At 42.8% G+C, this 7293-nt stretch overlaps 1 pseudogene; it reads left to right on the forward strand.

Moving 5' to 3' along the window:
• Positions 1-571: 571 nt before the first annotated feature.
• Positions 572-2418, forward strand: LOC131737153 (mucin-2-like; annotated as a pseudogene).
• Positions 2419-7293: the final 4875 nt, after the last annotated feature.

The raw sequence follows: 7293 nt of genomic DNA on the forward strand, positions 1-7293 counted from the left end.
TACAGTCTACAGGTAACCAGGGACAGAGGCAGATTAGATAAGTTCCTGCTTCAAGTAATTTTAACTAACTACATTTGGTGACATTGAAAGGTGGTGTTTGAATTGGCTGAGTTAGTGTGTGAGTAGTACCAGGTGAGTGGCTAAATTGATTAGCACTTGATTTTGCTATTTGATTGGTTTCCACACAGTTTAGTTGGTTCTTTTGCCAAGCAGGTGTAACATTTAATCAAGCAGCTTACTTCGGCGCCAGCACGAAGCACCAGCCAACAGAAGAGCCTCAACAAAAGAGCCGGGAGTCTAGCTGTGGGAGTCCAGCAAGGGGAGGCCTGCGCAGAGACGCTGTTCAACTAGATCCAAACCTAACGGGCCTCTAGAAGAAGCTATCTACTAGTCAGGTCTGTACCCTCCACCCTACTGCTCCTACTGTGCCTTTTGTCTTGCTTGTCCTGCTATGACTGTCTCTCTCATCCCTGTTCTGTCCTCCCGTCCTCGTCCTCTGCCCTCCCTCCGCTGCTGTTCCTCCAACCCCTCTAACCTCATTTCTCTGCCTCTCCCCCCCTCCCACACACTCTCTGGTGCACTCTGGAACTGTCACTCTTCTGCTAACAAAGCTGATTTCATCTCTGCCTTTGCCTCCCACCTCTCGCTCAATTTCCTTGCTCTCACTGAAACCTGGCTGTCCCCTGATAACACTGTTACTCCTGCTGCCCTGTCCTCTCTCTACGTCCTGTCCCATACCCCGCGTCTCACTGGACGGGGAGGTGGGACGGGTCTTCTCCTCTCTCCCTCCTTACTCTTTTCTGTCCCCTCCGATCTCACCTCACTCTCTGTCAATACCTTTGAATTTCATGCAGTCCAACTAACCTCTCCCTGTCAACTCCTGCTCATTGTTCTGTACCGCCCCCCTGGGCCTCTCACTCACTTTCTGGATGAACTCGACTATCTACTCTCCTCCCTCCCCTCTCTGTCTACCCCGACTGTCCTGTTGGGTGACTTCAACATCCATCTCTCCAACCCCAGCCACTCTGCTGGATTCCTCCCTCTCCTTCACTCCTTCGACTTCTGTCTCTCTCCATCCCCTCCTACCCACAAAACTGGCCGTCAACTGGACCTCACCTTCTCCAGGGCCTGCTGCCCCTCCACCCTCTCCGTCACCCCCCTGGACCTCTCTGATCACTATTTCATCTCTTTTTCTCTGTCTCTCCCCCCTCTCCCTGCTCCTCCTACCCCCACTATCACCTCTCGCCGTAACCTCCACTCTCTCTCCCCCTCTGTCCTTGCCTCGACTGCTCTCTCTCACCTCCCTCCTATCGACTCCTTCTCACAACTCTCCGTAGACTCTGCTACCTCCACCCTCTTCTCCTCACTCACCTCCTCCCTCGACTCCCTCTGTCCCCTCACCTCCCGACCTGCTCGCCCCTCCCCTCCCCATCCCTGGCTCTCCTCTGCTCTCCGCTCGGCAAGAATCACACTGCGATCTGCTGAAAAGAAATGGAAGAGAACCAAACTCCCTGCTGCCCTAGACCTTTACCGCACTCTCCTCTCCTCATTCTCCTCTGCTAAATGTGCTTATTTCCAATCTGTAATCCAAGCCTCCACTAACAACCCACGTAAACTATTCTCTACCTTCTCCTCCCTCCTAAACCCTCCCCCCCTCCTCCTCCCTCCTCTATCTCCCCTGATGACTTTGCCTCCTTCTTCTCTTCTAAAATATCAGATATCCGCAAACTCTTTAACACCTCTCCCTCCCCCGCACCCCCTCCTGCTCCAACCCCTACACCCACTACATCCCCTACTAACTCGCCCTCCTTCTCCACCTTCTTGCCCCTCTCAGACTCTGACCTCTCCTCCCTGCTCCAGGGTCACAAACCCACCACGTGTGCCTTGGACCCCCTCCCCACTCACCTCTTTCAAGCTGCTGCTCCTGCTCTACTCCCCTTCATCTCCTCCCTCCTCAACACCTCTCTACTTTCTGGTATCTTTCCCTCTGCCTTCAAAAAAGCCTCTATCACTCCCCTCCTCAAAAAACCTACCCTTGACCCCACCTCCCTCCAGAGCTACCGTCCTGTCTCCCTCCTACCCTTCCTCTCCAAAACCCTCGAGCGGACTGTACACCGCCAGCTCTCTGCTTTCCTGTCCAACCACTCTCTGCTTGACCCTCTCCAATCTGGCTTCCGCTCTGCCCACTCCACTGAAACCGCCCTCCTGTCTGTCACCAACTCACTTAAGTGTGCCCGAGCTGCCTCTCTCTCCTCTGTCCTAATTTTCCTCGACCTCTCTGCCGCCTTTGACACTGTTGATCACTCTATTCTACTATCATCTCTTGCTGACCTGGGGATCTCTGGCACTGCTCTGGCCTGGTTCTCCTCCTACCTCTCCAACCGCACTTACCAGGTAACCTGGCGTGGAGCAACCTCCACACCTCACCCTCTCTTAACTGGAGTCCCCCAGTTAAGAGAGGGTGGGATCCAGTCTAGTATCTCCTTGGTCCAGCGATGGTCTGTTCTTCTTGCTACATGTCCAGCCCACTGCCATTTCAGTTTTTTCACTCTTATAATAACATTGCATACCTTTGTTTACACTCTTATCCATTCCTTCCTGGAATATATTTCCTTTGCTATAAGAAACTAGATCCTTTTGTATGGAAGGCATCTGTAGCTTTGGTATCCGGTTCTTCATTAGGCTCAGATTCAGCTACTATGAATTTATCTACTGATGATATAAATGAAAAGATTGGCTGGAAACCCAGTGATATGAACAATAGTGAGTTCTGGCCCACACCTGTGTTCTGGATGGAAGGGATTCCTCTTAAAGTTACCCTTTGTGAGCAACATGACATGCATCAAGGAGTAGCTATCAATCCAAAACTATTGTTGCTGGTGAAAGAATGACTAGAGGTAGGCCCCTGGTAAATTGTGGATGTGACAAATGTAAGGATGAGTTGTCAGTAATAGGGCCAAAACCCTGCCCTGCCTGATGTCACATGGTTAAACATTGTCGAGTGCTATTTCAATGTGATGGCCCTGAAGGAGTGTCATTTTCACATCTGAACATCGATCCGGATCACCTAAAAGACGGGTTGAATGTGTGGGGTGTGAAACTGATCATACTGTAAGATGGGCACATTTGGGTAAGCTGGAATGTAAAGAAGGTATCCCTGCTAGGCATGTCCAGATATCTTGCAGGTATCAAGTGTAACAGAGCAGCTTTTAACATTAGCCAATTTAGTAGGGTTCCAGATAAACACCCAAATTACTGTCCAATATTTACTATTACAGAAATACTTTAAATAGAAAAACTGTCTGACAGCGTAAAACGCCAAGGTTACGCTGATTCTAATCTGCAAAGTTTTTGTTTCCATATGAGCACAACAGCAGTACATAAGTAATGAAATAAGAACTTGATACTCTCATTGAATGACAAATAGACCCACGAGTAATTAAGATATCAGTTTCTTTATATTTGCTCATAAATGCTGACTAGTAACAATTCAATTATAGCAAATTGACATTTCAGACAATGACTGTCAGTCAGCAACTAATATACAAACGCTAACAATAATCACAAGCAAAAAATACATTACATAAATTTAAATTAATTCATATGGTTAGTAGCACCAAGGAGATCCACATAGTACAAGACAAAAACAAATGTTCTGTATCTCCAAACGTTGAAAAAAAACCTCAAATATATCCACAACGAATAGTCAAAAGAAAACAAACAAAAAGTAATGCCCCAAACATAATGAAAAAACCCAACAAAATATTATCCACAGTAAACATTCCAAGCAGAGCAAAAGAAAAACCCCAAACTGTCAGCGTTACTTCGGCCAGTACCTACGAATAAAAAATATAAACCAGTTGGATCTCACCCGATGATTGTAGAGTCGTGTTGATTGAATTTAAACTCCCGCTGCTGCATGATTCATTAAAAAAGAAAATCGTAATATCCAGACCAGTTGCTTCATTGTGGCATTTATGGTAGTCCAGCAGAACTTGATTTATAAAAAAACATTGTCTACTAAATGACTTCCAAAGAAATAAACACAATTGCACCTAAAGCAAACTAGCCAATAAACTTTGAATAACTTCCACAAAACAAACATTAAGGTGAAGCCACAACATGTAGCTAGAAGGTGGGATCACTTGAAACAGAGGACACGTACGGAAAGCGAGCATGACCAAAAAAAGAGCTCCATCACTGGTGAGCCAAATTACCCTTGTCCTCACTTCTCTTGTCTTAAAACCCCCATCGCCCAATAATTATATAGGCAATGAAAAGGGAGTTGCCACTAATTGATCAATTTTAAAATTATTAGAACAATGAACAGAACTCCTGGCCAGGCTTCCTCATGAACAATTAAGTACAGAGGGTGATACTCTTATTGTGACACTTCGTTATGTGGGCGTGGCCACACAAGTTAAGGCTATTGTCCCCCATATATGTGATGTGAAGAGATGGCTAGCTCGTCCTGTCGTGGCTTTCGCAGAACCACTCAGAGCTGAACCAGAAAGGGAAGTCGAATCCTGCTGGAACAGGGCCGACTTGCTTGATATAAATGGGAGAATCTGAATGAATTGTTGAAATACACTACTTACAAATGTATTATGATATACTCTTTTGATTAGTTTACAGTAATAGAGTAGGATTCTGTATTATTGTTGTTTAAATATTCTTTGTAATCAATGAAAAATATTACTAGAGGGATTGTATGGAGACTGTGTAGAGGGTTCATTAATAAAAAAAATAATGTTAGCATGCTGCAGGTCTCAAGCTCCCTTTATCAGGAGAAAGGATCTCTTTGAACTAGACATGGAGTCTCCGTAACATTCCGATACCATTCAGTATTAGGTATACAGTAGGATCTGTCAAAGAGAAGGTAATTCATTGTTGGTAGTCTTGCCTTTGCTTGCTTGAAATGAAACGGTACCAGGCGCGTGGGTAACTGGAGAAAATAACTCTTGGCAATTGAAGCCAGATCTACTGTCAGCAGTTTTACATCAAAGGTTTCTCTGAACAGGATTTTTGTAAAAACAAAGCGGGAGGTCAAGTTTAGTTTATGCATTGAATGGCTAATATAAGCTTGTTACATTTTGACTATGTTTTTGATAGCCTGGATTTAAGTGAAATAATTTGATCTATAATTAGACTTAGAAGTTTGCTATGAACCTTCTACCAGCCTTTATCCAATATGACTTTGTTAATTGTTAAATCACATCTATACATGAAATAAAGCCAACTTACTACAGAGGATGTTTTTAATGTTGAAAGCAAAGACTATTTTAAAACCCAGGTTGGAATAACTAAACAGAGTAGGTGTTATATATTAAAACACATCTCTCTATATGTATTTGGTATATATATAATTGTATTCACTTGTATGTTGTATTCAGGAACTCCCTGGTACCAAAAGAGAATAACATCAGTTCAAAAGTTCACCTTACATATTTTGGAAATGTAGGGGAGATGGATTGAGAGATGATGGCCTATTAGAAAGAGTTACTGGGTGTATTTAAAAATGTTATTCACTTGAAGGACATGAGCTCTCAAGGCATATTAATATTTAAGATTTAATTATGACTTCTGACGTAAAAAGCGAAGCAAAAACTCTTTAAAAACAGAGGTAAAATCCTAGTCAAATGTTACTCAACTTGCTAACTACAAGTTGATGTGATCCATGCTCTGAAGATTTCTAATCAAGCTGATTGCTGTTTGGGTCGTATTCAGAAGTCTTTGCCTTTGAAGACAGTTCCTGTCCTTACACTATATTCTACACTTCCATATATATTTTGGGAGGTAAGAACTATTTTGAATGTATGTCTCTTTTATATTGATGCAATGCTATAAAAGTATATGATTTATATTTTAGTCTAAGAGAGTGATACATTGGATGCCCTAGAATTTAGCGGTGGGCGTTTTTAGCTTTATGCATGCATAGCTTACGGGCAAAACATGTTATAACCATAAACATATTAAAGTATAAATGCTATTATACCTGTTAAGGCACTGGACCTCCCAGGTTACCTGTCAGTTGGGATTCGACGTAGTCTGTAACTGCTCAATCCATTTGAAAGCATTTAATAAACCGAAGGAGTACTGATACTACAAAAGTCATCTAGATATGTTGCAAGCCCAGTGCATGAACGATCCATTTACAGAAGTCCGAAACATCTTTTTGTCCTCCTAAACGTCTCCCCTGAGTTTGAGTGTGTTTAGGTATATATATATATATATATATATATATATATATATATATATATATATATATATATATATATATATATATATATATATTGACTTCTTCAAGCTTAATCCCATTGACTTCAATTGCCTGTGGAGTGGCATATTTATTGAACATGACTTGAGTCTTCTTCAGGTTCATTTTTAAACCTGCTTTGATGCTAGCCTCATGTAGTTCTTGTATTCTTGTTTGTAATTCTTCTGTGCACGTTGTAAATATGTTTGTGATTCAAGTAGGCTTCACTGATCTTCAGCCCCTTATTTTTCCAATCCAGTGTTTTTTTGCTGTTTCTGCAATTACTTGTGTCACTTCCTGATAGATTTTGTTTACCTCGATTGCTTCATCTTTTTGCAGATCTTGAATCAATTATTCAGTTCCAGTTGAAACACCAGGCTTCTGGAGCATTTCTACGTTGATTGTGTTGGATTTCGTCATTTACGAGTTTCAGTGCTGTGTTTAGTTGTGTTTATGTGTATTTTGCATCTTAGAAGTCTGTGGTCACTTCCTGTGTTAAAATTGTTTAGTACTGAGACATCTTGAACGGGGTGCTTCTTGTTGGTGAATATGTAGTCAATTTCATTCTTCACTCTGTTGGGTCCTCTCCATGTCCATTTCCTGATGGGTTTCTTCTGGAAGAAAGTGTTTGCCAGCAGCCTTACCATCATGAAGCCTGATCTCATCAGATTTTAGAAGCTAAGCATGTCTGGGAGGCTTCCAAGGAAAAACTGGGTTGGTGTTGGTAGACCAGTAGGGGGCACTCTTCCCTCTGGACCAGAAATCATAAACCAATGCCCCAGCATGGTGACAGGGGACATTGTGCTGCAGGAGGTGTCATCTTTCGGATAAGACATTAAACCGAGGTCCGGAATACAGTATTTGTGTGGTCATTAAAGATCCCACGGCACTATTCAAAAGAGTAAGGGTGTTAATCCCAGTGCCCTGGCTAAATAATCCAATTCAGGCTTTCTCAATCTGGCCTAAAATTTCCCTCTGTAAATTTAATTGGCTAAATATTCCTCACTTCTCCAACATATCTGCTGTGCAGTGAGCTG

Source organism: Acipenser ruthenus, chromosome 5 (assembly GCF_902713425.1).
Source record: "Acipenser ruthenus chromosome 5, fAciRut3.2 maternal haplotype, whole genome shotgun sequence".
Classification (NCBI taxonomy): Eukaryota; Metazoa; Chordata; class Actinopteri; order Acipenseriformes; family Acipenseridae; genus Acipenser; species Acipenser ruthenus.